Genomic DNA, 19260 nt, shown 5'->3' on the forward strand with positions numbered 1-19260 from the left:
TAAAGCACTCTTGGCCCAGAATTAGGATTGTTTAAGAAAATGAATTCAGCTCCAACAAACACAGGTTTGTTGTTCATTACTAGACTGAGTAAGAAAGGGGGTCACATAATTATGTTTTTTCTTGTTGTCTTTAGGCAACATTTCATTTAAACCAGTATTGTCATGGTTGTTGTGGGTTGATACATTCAGATTATATTTAACTTGTCTCATCTTAGGCTTTTGCATTCCTCTAACACAATGCTACAACTGTGACGCAGCCATTTTCTGTCAGCTAGCTTGTGAACCTTTACAGAGTCAGCGCTTTAGGTATTTAGCTACTTGAACTAGTAGCAAAAGAGAGTTTAGTGTCACGGCAGAGCAGATTTATTACAGTTAAAAGGACAAAGCTGGTGACAGTCAACATTTTTCTTATAGTCAACACATCTATGACCAAAACCAACAATGCGTGTCTTCCCCAGCCTGTTTGCAGCTCTATAAAATTATATACTTTCATTTTTAAAAAGGTTAAATAATTTCCTAAAACAGATGGGCACTGTAGTTCTTAGCAAACATTTGTCAAACAAGATTTCACGTTCATCGTATTGAAGGAACATGTTACTGGGACCAAAGGTGAGTTTCATTAGTGTGTTTTTTAATTGGTTCTTTAGAGGTTTTTGTCACAGAGGAGTGTGATACATGAGCCTGGGGCTACACAGACCATACTTGTTGGTTGGTAGGATCAACTAATTGATGGTTTTGGACATTGTACGAGATTTAGCAACTAATGATTTCTCACTGTTAATTAATTGATCATATCATTTATTTTGCTTATAAATATCATAGAATATTGAAAAATGACCATGAAAGTTTTCCAGAACCCAATGTCTTCTTTTATTTGATGAAGAGCAAATATTCACATTTGGGGAAAGTGGAACCAGCAAATGTTGCCATTTCTTGCTTAAAAATAGCTCAAATGATTGATCATTGAAATGATTGCAGATTGATTTTCTGTCAGTTGATAAATTAATTGTTTCTAATGGTATTTGTTGGCAATAAGAAAATTAATTAATTTACTATCCATAAATACACTGTGAACAGCCATTAAAATAAATCAATGTACATAATATAACTATACATTATTATAAATGGACACATTCAAATATCTTGTTCACAATGAAATTGTGGCAAAAAACTGGTATCATTATAGGAAGTGAAATATTGTGATTATTTAACAGACTAACTGACTCTCTACAGTACATCTATATTTGATATATATATCTAACCCTCATCCTCTCTGGTAGATTGCTACATGTGTGCAGATGAGACTGTTTACAACAGTGTCGCTCACCGGGGGTCGGGCAGTGTCTTTCAATTAAACCTTGTTGTCTTTAACATTCCAAATATGCAATTAAGCTAATTGGGAAGATGACTCTGTGATCCATAGTGGAGGATGATAAGGGGCAGACCTCATCAGTCCCCTCTCAGCCCAATTCGTTGGCCTTTCGCTGTAATCTGCTTCAGTAGGCGCACTCTTGCCCTCCCCATTAGGACTATCCCCAGTGGAGGGCCTTTTCCTGCATTACACTGTAACAGGCTTGTTAATAATACATTAATGAAGAGCTGCTCCTCCAGATTAGGTGGTGGCCCCTCTGATAATGGGGAGCTGGAAGAGGGCCAGGCAATCACCTCACTGTTGTAATCTAACCTTGGGTTAAATAAGCTTTTGTTAGTGAGAGAGAAAGAGCACAAGAGGAGGGGTGGCGGCGGCGACGGCGGCCGGGGGGGGGGGTGGGCACTTGCCACTTGCCCAAGGAAATGTAAATGACTCTTTTGTCTCAGACATGGGTGAAAATATGAAACGGTGAGGAGGCAGAATTTAAGCCGGCTGCTGCTTGTGGCCCCACCATACATAATTGTATGGTGGAAACACAATTACCAGATACTTTGGGGGGTGACAGGTGATTGTTACTGTGCCTGTGAAGTGCTTCAGACAGAGTGAAATGCAGCACTGTCAGCAAGTGCGTGGCAGGGATCGTTCCTCATATGTCAAATTTCCCCTGTTCTCCGTGAATGACGGTCCGTGCTTGTGCACGAGATGGGTACTGCTCCGGGTTTGGAATCCCCGCTTGTAAATGTATTCTGATGCTCGCAATCAACAAACAATAAACACTTGAAAAAATGCCAAAAGAGTTTGGCTTAAATATTTTAAATACCCTCCGCTCTTTTTGAACGGTATTCACTCTCAGGATGTATATACTTGTCTCGCCTGCGTGCTGTTTTGGCAGCCTCTTTCCCCTGTCTGTCTCCTAATAGAAATCTTGATAGAAATATCAGAAGGAGATTTTAATCACAGGGGTGTTGTGCATGCTTACTTATCTGAACCACAAAGGAAGAAAGAATTTCCAGCCGACGCTGTCACCCCTCTCATACGGCAGCCTCTGTCAGGGAGAAATGTGCCTTAAGACACATCTCCGTTTCAGGCTATGTAACACTTGCCAAACTGCAGCAAACTTAACAGCAGCCGAGAACAAACGGAATGAGGAAGCGATAGGAAAATAAGATCGAATGAAATGTTTCCTAGAGTCAAATACAGTATGTTAAAGGAGAGCCTTGAGAGAAAACATTCAGGGTGAGAAGGTAAACACAACCATTAAGTTTCTAACTGAGACAGAGTGCACAGGGAATTTGGATTGTGCTTTTGTCTCATGATCCCCCCCACCACCACCACCACCACCACCACCACCACCCATTCCTCCTCACACTCCTCCTCCTCCTCCTAAACCCAGTCTTTGTTTTGTTTTGTTCCTTAGGGTGTTTTGATGGGGACAAATTTTTAAATCCACCACTCAAGTATTTAATTTGAACCTCTGAAGATAAAACAGAGCCGCTGGTTTGAAGGGGTGAAAACCCAAGTCGACACTTGTCTGCGCTCCTTCACCTCAATGCACAAAATCACTGCGCCATTGTACTGAGAGCAGCTTGGATCTGTAAACGTAATGTCCCCTATCCGTAAAGTTACTGCCAAGAAGCGCCACTCAATCTGAAGCGCGTCTTTTAATTTTGTCTGTAATAAATAAATAATAGCACAAATAAAACTTTGGGGAGTGGATTAAAAATAAAGAGGGGCTTCTGGAGTAAAGTCAGTCGTGTTCAATTAAGCCCTAATAACCAATGTTCTTTCTAAAGTTGGGGTAATTTGAAGCTCCCTGATGTTTTCATACAGGCCTTTTCTACTTATCTCCACATAAAAGGGGCAGTTCAGAAATTGTTGTCCCAAAGTAAGTTCTAAAAGACCTTCAAATCATTAAGTATGAGTTTTCAAAGAGCTGCCGATTGAAAGCCAATGGGAAAGTCCTCACACTTTTATCTAGGATGTTAAAGAAAAAGATGAGGATCTTGAGCCTGGGCCTTTCAGATAAGTGAATATATTTAATTTTTGAAAGAATCACAGAGTTGGTGTCTTTGGTCCTCATGCCTACTGGGACCAAGGCGTGAAGAAGTCAAAGTTTTTTTTTTCTTTTCCTCCCTCTCTCTCTCCATCTCTCACCCTGCTGTACTCATAAAGAGGAATAGGCCCTGAAACCTCACTGGGCCTTTAAGTTGATTTATTTATCAGGTCTACTCTGCTCCCGAGTGATGGCTGTGTGTGATGGATACCCAGGGGTGGGTCTTCTCAGAGCAACCCCCCCCCACCCCCCCTCCTCCTCGCTCCCTTGCCGTGGCATCAGAGCTCACGCCTGACACTGGGCTTTCATCGTGGGGCACGACTCAGGCCCCTGCACCTAATGAATGCCGAGCGGGGCCACTGCTGCTGCTGCTGCTGCAAGAATGTGACTGACCAGGACATTAAACACAGACAGGTTAGGTTTCACATTCCCACAAGTCCCTCGTCCCCTCTGCTGTGCGGCTCAGACGTGGCGCTGCGCTGTAACGTCCTACCCATATGCCACAGCTGTTTGTTTAGCCCTGGGAGAGCTCTCTGTCACCCCGCCAAACCTGCACACCAAGAGACTCCTGGAAACCACACATGCAATGCAACAAAAAAGAACCTCCCTCATTAACCTGACACGGAAAGAAAGAGTGTGTGAAAAACACTGGAACTCTTCCTCTGGAAAAACACAACTTTTAGGCCTCCTGCTGTAGAGAGTCCTGAAAAGTCCTTTTGTTATTTTACTCCAAAATGGCTGCTGTTGGTAACAGAAAACACTTGTTTGTTGTTGTTTGGTTTTCGTCGTCGTGTTCCAACATGTTAACGGCGCGGGGACCCGCTGATAGAAAGAACATCTGGCTTTTGTGCATAGCTGAAAGAGTACACATACATTATACATGACGTTCTGTACATCTGCCAAAGAGCCAGCCTGTGTGTTCCTCAATCAGTGCAAACACAAGTGCACATAATAATACACTCCTCCTGTGGTATTTACTACTTGCCGAGCAGCAGAGATGCTCTATCACACTTATCTTCTCCATATCATAAACCCATTTAGTCTGTATGATGGAGTTTTAACTGAATTCTCAGCTTGGTGGATTTTCTTGCACTTATCATAGGGACAGACAGAGTTAAATATTGAGTTTTCCAATTAGGGAAATTCTCCAAGAAAACAGATGGATTTCCATTGGTGTTACAGGCAACACCTGAATTCTGTTAATGACGACACCGTGCTCAGTTTGGGAGATAAACCAACTGAAACTATCAACTCTTTTGTAATAAGCACCTCTCTCATCTGCAGAAAACACCTTTGTGTTACACTCTATTGTACTGCACTGTATCCTTGTTTAGTTATACTAAAGATATAGTCACCAGCCCTCCACCAAACATAAAAGCCTGTGCCAGTGCAAATGGTTTACATCAGTTAATTGCCTCTTAAGTGACAAGACATAGACCATGAAAAAAGAAAATAAATGTTGTGAAGCCATAAAAATGCTCCAACGATATTTGAGTAGAAACTTGTCCGCTATCACAAGCACGCCGGCCATCTGAACACTCAACAGGAATTCCTTTGAGGTCTGGGTTAGCGAGGTTCCACTCACCATCTGTTTCATGACTACTATAATAACAGCAACTCTTCCATCTCTTCTAAACTAGCAGAGGAAAACAAACTAAACCACAGCAGATGCTATTTTTTTTTTTTAAAGAAATGAGATTAATACTGAAACGTAACGATCAATAGGAGCACAGGAGTAGGAGTGCATGATAATAACTGTGTGCAACTGTAGCCAAAAATACATAGGGACTAGGATCAGACAGCCCAGCCTGTCTCCTGAAACTCACTGTCATATGCAACTTATTTGTATCAGTAAATGGAAGAAAAGTTAGTGCTGTCTGGATTCTGCTTTTTATCTTTTCTAATAAAGAAAATAGGAAATAAATTGAATGTAATCGGCAAGCTGTTCCTTCACTAGCTGCTCCTGGCAACTCTTTCATGGTTCTGTTTATTACAACCTGTGTTTTATGTTTGTAGCTTCTGTTATCATTTCTCTCATTTGTTTCACCCAATCTACCACCATAACTGCTGAGATGTGGGAATGCAGCAACATCACTTTAAGGGGACCTGTTCTGTTCTTTCCCAGTTTTTTATTTTCTTTTACATTTTCGGGGACTCCACTAGCTTTGCATGATTCAATTTGAAGAAAAATCCTTATTTATCTCAAACTGTGGCCCCTCAGTTGAGCCTCTGACTGAAACAGGTGATATTAGCTCTTTAAGGCCCCACTTGCTAAAAGCCAATTGGCCAGCTTCTGGAGGCCTGCTGAGCTGCAGCACCCAGCAGTGTAGTGCTTGTTAGCACCACCTCATCCTCTTACTGGTGTGGGTGGTTCTGAAAGCAAACTGTAAAACTAAATAACATAATGTTGTTGATTGAAAATGGCAGTTTCTCAAATCCATCCGTACATGCTGGAGCCTGAATCCTATCCAGAATATGAGAGTGGACATTACAAATATCCACAGCAACAAAGACTACAGCAGGATGTCCCACTGAGTAAATATTACACCCGTTACCTGCTTATTGTGTAACGTACAGTTGGACTTAGTCTTTCAATCTCAATCTGCATATATATATATATATATATATTATATTATATTATATTATATATGGCCCTTTTAATGGTTGCAATGCAATGCAATGTTGCAAGTAAAATGTTATTCTGCTGTTGACTCTATAGCAGGGGTTTTCAAAGTGTGGGATAGTGAGCCTCCCCTAAGAGAACTCAAAAGCATGCCGCCCCCCCCCTTCACCCCCCCTAATTATTATTACTATTATTACTGTTATTGTTGTTACTTTGTATGTTCCACACAGGCTTAAAAAAGGTTTTAAACAATAAATGTTATACACATCTTTATTTTTGTAAACATCTTAATCTTAATCATCTTTATCTGTGTATGTGCTTAAATATCTTTTTTTTTTTAAAACACAGTATAACATCTGTATGTTTTTAACATCTTTTTTAAACACACATTTTAACATCTGTATGTTTTTAACATCTTTTTTTCACATTTTAACAGTTTTTTTTGTTTGTTTGTTTTTTGTTTTTGTTTTTTTTACATCTTTTTGAATACATTCATTTTAAGGCCTCTGTGCAATTCCTCAAATCAAATAATAAACAGATCAACATCAGAGATTTTTAGCATCACTGCGCACCATGTACAGCGCTGCTTTTCATATCGCGGTCTCAACATCATGCGTACATCCTGGTGTTGTGGGGTTTTCCCGCCTTCGCGATGCGTAACGCTACGCGGTATGATGCTTCGGTTGCCTTGGTATTCACGGCGCCAAACGACTCGATGACTTTCTTCTGTGACCGCAATTCATTAAGTTTCCGATCAAAAAACTCCCGCGGCTTGGTCGTTTAACTTTGGTGCTTGGTTTCAATATGACGCCGGAGTTTACATGGTCGCATACTGTCGTTAGCTAGCACCTCTTTGCAGATGACACACTGTGGCAGCGGAGCATCATCAGGACCAATACACGAAAAGCCAAACTTTAAATAATCAGGGTCATACTTCCTCCGTTTTCTGCTCACCCCAGACTCTGTGCCCTCTCTCACTTTCACTTTAGATACTAAAAAACGATCCATTTGCCCCTCGCCAGACGTATACACTCTTCTTCTTTCTTTTCAGGTTTGTTTTTTTTTCTCTTGCCTCACACTTTGAAAACCGCTGCTCTATAGTAAACCAGCACTGTTGGTTATTTGAATGCTGGACTACATTAAATGTGTATAACACTATTCAAGTAGAGAATTTTGTGAGAAAAATTTGTGTATATAAAAACACACACACACACGCACACACACACGCATGCACACACGCACACACACATATATAAAGAATCGTCAGGAGGAAAAAATAGTTTGAAACGTAGTGTTCAGACAAGTCCTGTGCCTGACTTGTCCTGTGCCTTGTCTCACAGAGATTACTTTTAATTATATTTACCTCATTATTTGAAACCATGGCCACATTTAATGAGGACATCCAACATTGTAACATGAAATGACAGAAAATCATAATAGTCCCCCTTTAAAATGTTCAATGGGGCAACAAGCAGAAGATGAGACGATTAAATGGCTTGGAAACAAACTCCCATGATAGTTAGATTTATTTGGAAGAGAAATCAAAGGTGAACAATTAAATTACAACCCAAACTGTAAACATCAAACCACCACAGCCTACAGAGTGACTTCTTGTTCAGCTTGCTGTAGCTGTGCATAAACTGTTTTTATGCAGTGAAGGATTACTCCAGACCTTATGCTCACTTTTGAAATTACTTTAAAGTCAAGTGGTAGCTTCTCTGCATGGTTAAACTATTGGCGTGTTTACAATTTATCTGATCATCTAACCATTTGTGTTTCCTGTTTCTTCTTCTTGACCTCTTTTAGAGATGCTGCCATGTTCATTAAAATAACGAACAGAACTGCTGGCGAGAGCCACAGAAACTCAGCTGTAGTTTCCCTTTAATCAATTCAAAGCACTGCAGGAAAGAATTATGGTCTTGGGTGAAAAAGTCAAAATTAATTGTAGCACAAAACGACACATGCTGACTTTTTCAATCTTAAAGCATAGCATCACTGTCTTTCCCTAACCTTACATGATTGATGAAGGGATTTCTTCATTGAGTGCCTACTCTGTAAAAGATGGGGAATAGGAACGAGCAAAATGTCAAAATTAAGGTGATTATATCACCATATCAATATATTGCGATACGGTACATTTTCTGACAATTTTAAAGAGATTATATAGGTAAATAACCAAATCGGAGTGTTGTTATACACTGAAATATTTCTATTAAGTAGTCCCGCTCACTGATTTACAACACTGCCCACAATGATATAACACACCCACAGATATTACAGGGGCAGCTACCACTTTTTTAAAGACATATTGCCCCGAACCTAAAGGAGGATGAAATGCAGCCTTTGTTTTGTGCAAAAACTAGTTCTAAAGCTCAGCTAAAGCTAATATGTGGCTACGCTTTGACTGACGGCTGTGTTAGGTAAATTAATATCTCAAAAGTTTCTGTCTTTTCAGTAAAACATTCTTGCTGAGATGTGATGGAGAAATACTGCCTACTAGGTATGTTGCTACACCAGCAGTAGGAAGCTAAAAGCCACCATAGCTAACTCGGCTACATCCTCACTACTCTCTCTTTTGCTATCCTTACTGCTGGCACCCCTAAAACAGACTTCTGGAAATGCTGCTGGACCCGTTTTAGTTTGAAAACTCCGGGGTTGCGTTGTAGTCTGGACTACCAGTTGTTAAAGCAATGTAGATAATGAATTACAAGCTTTAGCTACAGACCCTGTTGTCTTGGCTAGCAGCTGCTGTGGAGCTAAATTCTACACTTTAATGCTACTGTTCTTTGCTGTTCCTCATTCATTGTATTTTCTGCAACTAATCAACTGCAGAATAGACAATGTGCTTCCTTTTTACACTGGCTCGCACATGCTCAGTTAACTTCAATGGTCCTGTGACATGCGTTTTCAGATGCAATAGTATGGATGGATATTATTTCTGAAATGGAGGTAATGTGGTCGCCTGGGCGGAGATCATTTTTGTTTTTGGTGTTTTCAAATGAAAACGTAATAGTGTGGACGTAGCCTCAGACAAGCCTCACAAGTTAGTTCGCTTCCTATTAGCTTACATTTTCCTTACATTTTTACACTGAAAAAGCAGAGCCGAGTAGCGCTGGAGAACAGAAGATTACAGCTAACAACAACTCTGTCAGAGTACATGTAGCTTGTGAGTGTTGCATTAAGAAAAAGGTGGAATAATTATGTTTCTTCCTAAACATGTTAGAAACAAACAACCTGTAAATAAAAGGTGTTTTGGAGGAGACAGAGTTGCAGACAGAAACTCTATAGTGCTGCCTACACTCTGCACTACGTACACACAATACAAATTCTAAATAGATATGGTAAATTCAGTACACCGAGTAATGCATCTCACTGCTGGCTTACAGTCCAAAATATGTCATATTGTCTCCTGACATAACGTCGCACACCCCTTGCCTTGTGTGTCACATGTATTTGCTGTCATCCGGGGCGAGTGTGTACTCAACATGTAGCATGATCTGCACGTCTGTTCTCACAGGAAAGTTCCACTGTTCCATGCCATCTAGCTGTGAGAGTGATAATTGGGTAATGAGTAAATAAACAGCTGGAGTCCCTGTGTATTTGCTCTTCAAGTAAAAATGGTTAAATGTACGGCTAGAACTGAACACACACCCACCGAGCCACACACACACACACACACACACACACACACACAGAGCCGTCGCCAATGCTCCTTCCAACACTTCTGAGGTAAACTTGTCATAGAGGGAGCAGCTATTTGGGGGCCATCTTGTTGTGTGTGTCTCCCTGGCTGAACTGCAGGGAACAATGACAGGAAGGAAGCAGGCTGGAGGTGAGTGAGGTGTGAGAGCCCTAAGAGTGTGTATCCAAGCCCTAATTAACTCTCTGCTGCTTCCTCTCTCCCTGGCATTCCTGCCTTCCTGGGGCACATGCCAGTTGCATGGATGGTGTGTGTTTATGCATGTGTGTGTGTGTGTGTGTGTGTGTGTGTGTGTGTGTATTTGCAAGCACCATAATATCACTGTCACCAGCGTTTGTTCCTGTGCTCTCCCCAACCCTCCCTTGCTCCCTCTCCCTGTTCGCCTGGCACACCCGCCCTCCTGCCCTCCTGTGTCAGGTTTTGTGAAGTATCCCGAAGCCACCGGATGGAGCATAATTACCCTCTGCTTGCTGTGAACCCATATCCCCCAAAACAAGAGCTTTCTTAGACTGTATCCATAAACAAACCAGCACACCCCCACCTCCTCCCCATGTGCCACCCACTCATTATGGGTGCTCTTCTCACTGCAGACCTGGTCAGAGAGTGCCCCTGAGTCTGACAGCAGCTTTTTAATGACATCTCAACATGGTAAATGTTCTCTAACAATTCTGTCTTGTATCGTAGGTTCTGACCCTCTTCTTTAAGCAGGAAAGTCAGCTATAAGTATGACCTGCAACAGGGGGCTGCTGCTTACTGGAAACATATAAGACTAAAACAAAAATAAGCGGTTTATTTATCCCAAGGTGCAGCAGCTGCCCGGCCCCTCATTTTGCTAAGCCCATTGCTTTAAGTAGCCCTGTCAGAGCGTGATGCGAGCCATTAAAGGCAGTGATGATGCACAACAGCACCCCCCACTCTGACAGCCACACTGTCGCCGCCAAGCTGCAAAGCTTTAATACACGACTAGGAAGGCGTCCAAAGACCAGAGTAAATAAAGGAGGGAAAAGATGAAATGCAGGCGACAGTGAGGCAGACAGCTGAACAAATGCAATGACTTAGAAAATGGGCCTAACAGCTCAGTCTTCCCCCACTCTTTACACAATCAACCATGTAAATTATTGAGATAGCATGAAAAATAAATAGTTCAATAAAAAAAAGGCTCTGCCAAGGCCCAATTATACAGTTTAGCTGCATATATCAGTGTTTTTCTCCTTGGTAATGAACAGAATGAATAAAGACTTATGTGGAAAACGGTGGAGATCTAACAGATCCGAGAGTGTTTCTGAGTATGGAGCAGATCCAAAGCAAAGAGTGCTCAGACCACCACAAAACAGCTAGCTGCCAGCCTTTATCTCGCCATCCAACAAGGTTATCTAAGAAATCAAATCAGGTGAACTTGACACGGCTCACTTCCAATCCGACTCAGGGTAGCTCCATAGCTGTAGCGGCACTATCTTTGAAGCATTAGCTGAATGAGTCCTGGAGAAGAGAGAGTGCAAAGGCTGTGTTAAATGTCCATTGTTTTAGCGGTTTGAGGCTTTATCCCTGTGTTCTCCAGTGGCGCTTCCTCAAAGAGTAATGCCCTGGGAGTCTAGGCGCTTTGAGCTGGGACTAGCCCTCTTCCTCTGGTCCTTACATGTGATCTCCTTGATTTTAATGAGGCCACATGGACCCCCTGTGATGTGCTTTGGAGGATGGGGAGATCCCGCACTCACTCTGAGGCCACAATGATGGTTGAACACCAGTGACCTCTTCTTCCCCCCACCCCTCGCTTCTGCCGGGCCTCTCAGGCGCTTCTAATGTTTTATTAACCAGGTTCACTGGTTCACACTCTTCTGAGGAAATACAACAGCCTGTCAATCATCCATCTGTATAAAGTGCAGTGTGGCTTCACAATGGGGCCTGCATGTATCACATGCACTGGATCGATAAGAAATCTTTCTGACTGATTCTCAGAGGATGTTGACAATGTTGCTGCACCTGAATATTAAACAGACCTTGGAAGTATAGTAGAGACCTCTGTGCACATTCACAACACAATGGTGGCAATTAAACAAATCCACTAATTAGTCCTGTCATATAGGCGTGATGGAAATGTCTAATTATGCTGGTAGATGATCACTGAGTGTATCACAGGCTCTATAGAAGCATGTGCTGCCTCTGAGGCAGAGTTTGTATGTCGCCGTTGATGTTTGCACAGCTAGCATCATTAGAAGACAGTGACAGAATAATGGGCACACACTATGTTACTTCCAAGATATTTATACAAAGAGTGGCCAGGATAAGTGAAATGCTTTATGGATTCATGGTTTTTAAAGAACGACTTCATTTGGTGACCTTTGACCCATACATCAACTGTAGCAAAATCCAAATTAAAGTGTCTATAATAAATATTTTTTATGAGCAGTACCTCAAATATCATGTATGTGAAAGGTATTTCTTCATCTTTTAGCTCATTGTTTTGGTTTCACGGTTCACAACTTACTGACTCACATGGCCAGCGTTGGGCAAGTTGCTTTAAAATTGTAACTACTGAAGCTACAAGATCCTCTGCAGTAGAAGTAGTTAAGCTACAACAACACTGTACTTTTGTTGAAAATACAAAGCTACACTAAAAACTAGCTTTACAGACTAAAACTATTTTACCTGAAGAAGCATTTACTGTTAAATATTATAATGAATAAATGTAAGAATAAACAACAAAATACCAAAAATGTGGCAGTCGGAGACTCCAGACTGCACTATATTTCTATGTAATTACACGAGCAGCCTTGGTACATAGCATTGCAGCTCCCAACACTGCTCACCACGATGATTCATATTAAACTAACTAAATACGACCATTGCTTATCACAGTTATGATCTCAAGAGGATACATCCTGGTGAGTTTAATGACCAGAGGCTCTTTCCTCCAGTGCAAGGACAGATATGATTTTTTTTTAACAATAAGGAGGTTCCAGGGTCAGCAAAATTACTGCAACATTTTATGCATTTAAAAAGTTTGTGTTTTGTGGGAAAATGACTAGAGGATACTAACATACCTCGACCTCGATACATCTTCCTGTACATCTACTGTATGACTAGTAAGACAGAGAAAGAAGCATGTCAGTGTCACAGTATTGTGAATTGTAAGTGTGTAAGTGTGTCCTTTTCTTGTGTGTCTTCACACACACATTGGGAAATGACACTGAGTCAGAGGTGACACTGTTGAAGGTGAGACAGGAAGACAGGGGTAAGACATGGGCGAGAGAGAGCAGGTCTAGACAGGATCTGAGACAGGCCTGTCATGTCAGCATGGGGCTCTGCACCTTCTCTGACACAGCTATACACAGCTACAGTATCTGGGATACTTAATTGTTCTGCTGTTTACATTCGTACCTTCCAATTGTAGAAATCCATAGTTTCACTTCTTTTGTGAAATTGGAGTTTGGTTCATAAAAATGATAACTAACTTATTTGTCATTTACAAAAACAGAAAAGTAAAAGTATTTGTGTTTTCAGATTTTTGGCTGAAGCTGCAGTTAATGTAATTTAGCACTCATTTATCATGATGGTGACTGGAGTAAATAACAGTGAATGCCAACCACAGGTGGGGAAAAAAACTACATTGTAATAGTGGCTAAAGAGTAAAAAAGGCAGAGACAGACAAACTGGTAATTGTAGTTTTGTGTTGTTTAAAGGTCCACAGGCAGCACTGATGTTAGCAACAATTGGTGAGAAGGATCTTCTGCATGTACATCGACTGATCATAACATTTACAGCAAAGTTGTGAGTCTGACCATGTTCCTTGCAGACTGTAAAATGATGTCAGTGGATTTTTCTTGCTTGTAGAACAAGAAATACAAAATAATGTATATTTAATTACATATACCAAGGAGACATAAGCTAGAAAGCTAATGTTCAGAACTGATGGTTCTCTCGTGTCTGTTGTAGGATGTAAAAGTGGTGGTTAGTTGTTTGTGCAAATTCAGTATAAAATGTTTTGGCTGGCTGTTGTATGCAAAAAAGTTCACCATCTGCATACATACATGCATACATGACCAACAACACACACACTGACAGTATGTGCACAAACAGTCATCAATGTACTGTATATTTAATACATATTTAACAAGAGCATTTTCCCCTTTTCAGTTCTGACTGTTCACTACGGAAAAACATGAAATTTAACTTACATAATGGAAGTAAATGATATCACATTTGCATTTAGATTTCAGCTTTAAAGAGACACTCCACTGATTTTACACATATACATAGATGCTTTACATCAAGTGGTGTCTCTTGTACAAGGTAATTAAGTCTAAATTCAATGGGTACTGTATTTTTTTAAAGGTCACATGGCCAACTGTGCAATCACTGTTGTCAGATAGTGCTCGCATGTCAAAAACATGAAGATTATTCCCAGTGCTACCTTACTTCCAGTAGAGAGTGTGGCAGACTGTTCACGTCAGAGTTATTGGCTGCACTTTGAGAAGTTTAGGATTCAGCATTTTAGGAGCGTAAACCATAGAATTCATAAAATGTAATCAGTCTGCACTTTTCTAGATTCATGCCACATTCACCCATTCACATACAAACATCATATAGCCCCCCCCCCCAAAAAATCTGTGCTAACACGGCCTCTGCTGCATGGATAATGACCAGTTTTAAAATCTGTATCTTGTGATTAGCCCAACGTCAGGAAAGTGCAATGAAATGTGACAGCCTATAAGCACAATCTCTTGCAAGAGCTCCTAATTTCACTTGCGCAGTTCCTCTGGAGGAACACGTGGCAGAAAATAGGACGTCAGTGTTGTTAATCACTGAGAAGTTTCACAATGTATGCAACTTGTTTTCGATTCACAGGCACGTACAGCACAACAACTGGGCTCCAAAGTAGTCTAGTAGTTAATGGAAGTTGAGATTACATTAAGCTCCACTCATGTATCCAGAGTGAGATGTGGAGTCACTTCACAGACTCACACGAAAGACTTTGTTTTTGCTATATATGTGAGGACACTGCATCACATTATACCCTAACCATACCCATATCCTGTAACTGTTGTAACCCAGGGACTGACCTCAGCAAACAGCTCCAAAAATAAATCCAGAAATGTCTCTTACAAAAACAGTAGGCTGTCTAAAATCAGTCCCTAGAAGTATAGATCAACCCAAACACGCACCCGCTCACAGAAGTCTATATGAAACATCTGTTCCAGTCACGGCATCTCCGTCTCAATTATACCACCATTTGAATCCACACAAGTCACTACTGCTCACCTAAAACAGCATTACTGAGCAGAGGAAAGGGGCACACACCTCAACACTTGTTGCAAATCTAATTTCATTTTAAAACTCACCCGCACCCACTGGCTTGGATCAGTGGTTCCACCAGCGACAGTCAGCAACAGTCTGTTTTTCAATTGTTATTCTAAATGGATAAACATACACTTAAAGAAGCATTGAGAGTTACTGAGTTCAGCTCATCTCGGTCCTTTCTCCACCCGTTAGCTATGTGTTGTATGTAATTGCATATGCATTTCCAGTTTCTTCCAACGTTCATGTGCTGATAGTTTCTATTAAGTCTGAAAATTTATGAAACAGCTCAATGACAGATATCTTTGTCAGTTCAAGGCCATAAACATTAGTACAAACGCAGCGGGTTGAATTTTATTAAAAGAAAAAGACCTCTTGACTCCACTCAGGCTGTAATATTTTCATATATATGTATTATCCTGCCTAAAAGTATTTTTAAATTCAAAGAGTGAATGCTGTTCTCTGTCTGTGATAACTACAGATGGGACTATTTTGGCACAGTGTGTGTTATTTTTAGAATATACAGTTGATTTTTGATCATCAAAGTAAGGACAAACTTGTTTTAGTCTGCCTTTTGAGTCCTAAATAATGTTAAGAACAATAATGTATACAACAAGTGTGCCTTCAATAATGAAGTAAGCTGAAAATGTAAAATACCCCCTCCCTGAAAAAAAAAAAAAAAATAGGATTACAGGAAATGATAAAGAACTTTACAAAACTCTATCCTAAAGGGGCCATAATAATTTGTCTGATTTGTCCTGCTTTTCTTTCAATAAATATTGCAAAGAAAGTAAACAGAAAAAGATGACAGTAATGGCCTTAGTGGTGAGTTTACATGCTGCTCCTCTTTTCAAATGGACCCTCAGTGGGAGCAGAGAAAAGGCCTTTCTCTCTGACGTGTCCCACAACATTGTGGTGAAGGACAGGCTCAGGAGAGGAAAGTGACATTTAGGAAGAGCTAAAACAATAGAACAGTAGTGCTTTAATGTCTCATAAGACGTCCACTAAACATGGCTTTTCCATCTGAAAGCATCTCCATGCTGAGTCAAGTGCACTAACTGTGCATGAAAGCGCTCGTTCCCTCAGGACAAGGCTGCCTGATACCCGCAAGAATAAACTGGCCTTTAACTGCCAAGCTCCACACAGCACAAGATACACAGACTAAAGCTCCCTGTGCCGAAGGGACAAAACAACACCAAACCAAGGCTACAAATCTGTGAGGACCCCACACTATAACCTCCACCAGAACATCTGAATAAGACCACCTGATAACTAATGTCGTGAGCAAACCTTGGATTTTGCCTCCCTGCTGGCTGTCTTTGCTTTTATGGAAATGTAAGTGATTTAAATAACAATATTGTGATTAACTTTGACAGCTGCCAACATTTTGACAGCTGATGAACATCATGGGCAACTGTTAGACAAAGTGAAAACTTCTGGTACAAACAGTGAAAGGCGTCTCAGGAATAATTGTACGGAAGCCCAAAATTAAAACGATTTAAGTCCAAATTATAAGTAAAACTATGACTTACTTTGGCAAGAGTATGATATGATCAGTTAAATTATAAACTGAAATTATGCATTACAAAGTCATAATTAATAATTTCCAAAAAATCACAAGTGACCATATAAAAATTCAAAATATTGATGTTTTAAGTAAAAATTTAGTTGCAGAGTAAAAATGTGAACATTCATACAACTCAAAGTTTTATCTCACTTTTCTCCTTTGTGATGCAACATTATCAACAATTTAATGTTTATGTATTTTATTCAACTAGAAAAAAAAGAAACAATATGTGCGCAAAATCTTAACTACTCTGTAAGCACAGTGACTTTCTATGTCAAAACTGAAAGTAATAATTATATAATGATATTAACAATTAGTAATCGTTATGAGATGATTTTGAATCTTTAAGTCACAATTAAGAGATACTAAGTTAAAATTAGACTCGCTATCTCACAGCTCTACTTCAATTTGACACAAATGAACAGCTCTTAATTTTGAATTAGTATTTTAAAAGTTTATATCATAACGATAACAACCTTTCCATTCTTACAACTTACTATAAAATTAATAAATATTACTCAATAATAATTTACTAGAAAGAGGAAATTGTGACGTACGTCAAAATTATTTAGTATTTAGTAAGTAAATGTTAAAAAGTTACAAAATATGTAAATAGTGTTTGAGTCAGAGTTCATGGTTTAATTTTTTTTTTCGATTGTAGAACAAACAGCTAAAACATTACACATATTTGTTTTATTTTTGTCACTTTCTCATTAAACGTTCCTTCCTTTTTTTTTTGGGGGGGGGGGGGGGGGGGGGGGGGGGGGGGGGGCATAGCTTGGCCTCCATATTTTATCCTGTTGGTGTCTCATATGGCAAACATCACTGACTACCAGTGCTGAGTGTATGGGGAGGATAAAAGAGGTCTAGACCCAAGCACTGTGACAACTTGACCTTTGAATTATAGACACAACACTCTCAAAGATTTGTTGCAACTCTTTTTCAGACCTACTCCATATTTGAACTAATGCTTTCCAAGAATTGCCTTTTCTCAAGGTAAGATTAAAATTGATGGAAAAGAGCGTCACTCCCACGCCCTGATAGGTAGCTCACAACAGTTTGGAATGGGCTGCTCAGGAAAACAAATATTTTTTGCCAAGTGGCTGTGACTGTGAAGTACATACGTCCCGCAGCTCTGATTTTACATCCTGTCACATTAATGATTCAAAGCACTCAATATAAATATTAAAAGTAATAGCTTCGCTATTCAGCTATTACTCCATCATTCCCTGAAATCATCATAAAACATTCAGAGCCTTTTAGAAAATTTACACACTTGAATTTGATGGCAGGGAAAGGAGGCTGTCAGAGTGCGAGGTCCTGGAAGCTTAAATAATAGTGGAAAGCTGTTTATGGAACATGCTTTATTTATTCATCGTCTCAGAGTAAGGTCTTCAGTTTAGATGGAGAATCAGAAACAGAGAGACAGAGGGAGGGTGAGACAGAGAGAAAGACGTTCAGCAATAGAGAGGGAGAAAAATCAAAGTCAGACCTATCTGGGGAAAAAGCTAAAACATAACTCTTCCCACAGTGCAATAAAAGGGGGAAAAATGCAAAGTCCATGATTCTCGGCACAAGGTCAATCAATGGAAGGACTCTGGGTCCAGGAGCAGCTAATGGATTGTGAAGACGCGTAGCAGGGTTATGAATTTTTAACCAGTTCCTCCTTCAGCCCAGACCTCCATAAATCAATGACGACTTATTGGAGAGGATCAATTATGCAAACTTAAAAACATTTAATGACAGATAATGAAGAGGTCCCTGGAGGTGGGCGGGCTGGGTGGAACCTGACTCGTATCTCAGGAATCATTCATGGAGCGGGAGCCAAACTTTCAAGGCCACAACTTAAACACCTCGCTGACAGCTTCGCAGCAGAGCGGCTCCTTTGTGCCAGAAAAAAAAAACAAAAAAAAACAAAACACTGGTGGAGTTTACTGATGTGGGCATTAAACCTGAATCTGTCAGAAATGCTATACAGTTTTAAATCACCATCTGAATAAGCAGCACCTCAGTCAGTTTAAGCCCAAGTTTGATGTAAAAGATTTTCCCCAAGCAGAAGAAAGAGATGGCTATCTCAAAGAGCCAAGTGTATTATTGGCAACATTTTCCAAAGCTCATCATAAAAATGCCCTCGGGCCGCCCCCTGTGGTAGTAATCTTAAATCACTGAGCTCTAAACAATGTTAAGCACAAGCGCGCACATTAAAAAGACTCTGCAAATCTGTCCCCTCCACTCACGTCACACACAATGCATGTGACCCTGTCACCACATGCTTTTATGTAGTCTGTGTCCTTCGAACAATTCATGTTTAATGTATCACTTCTCTTTTACTTGTCTAGCCATGCGCAAAGGCTGTTCAAAGATTGTACAGCAGCTTTAGTGCTTGTTATATCTCTATAAGAAGGTAATAATGCACCATCTGCTTCATAAATTCTGATATTAAGATGTCTTTAAATAGGTGTTCAGGATCAGCCGGGCTTCAACTAGTGAGTCATTTGAGCACGATGGATTTCCTGACACCGAGGCTGAATCCATACAATCCACGGGACTGTTGTGTAAATGTGGACTTTGTTCAAACGGTGTGCACACTGCTTAAGAAACACATGGAGATGGAGAGTGAGGAAGACACAGATATGGGGGGAGGGAGGGG

The sequence above is a fragment of the Trachinotus anak genome, unplaced genomic scaffold, assembly GCF_046630095.1.
Source record: "Trachinotus anak isolate AG129_WGS33_773 ecotype Australia unplaced genomic scaffold, CSIRO_AGI_Tana_v1 ptg000010l, whole genome shotgun sequence".
NCBI lineage: Eukaryota > Metazoa > Chordata > Actinopteri > Carangiformes > Carangidae > Trachinotus > Trachinotus anak.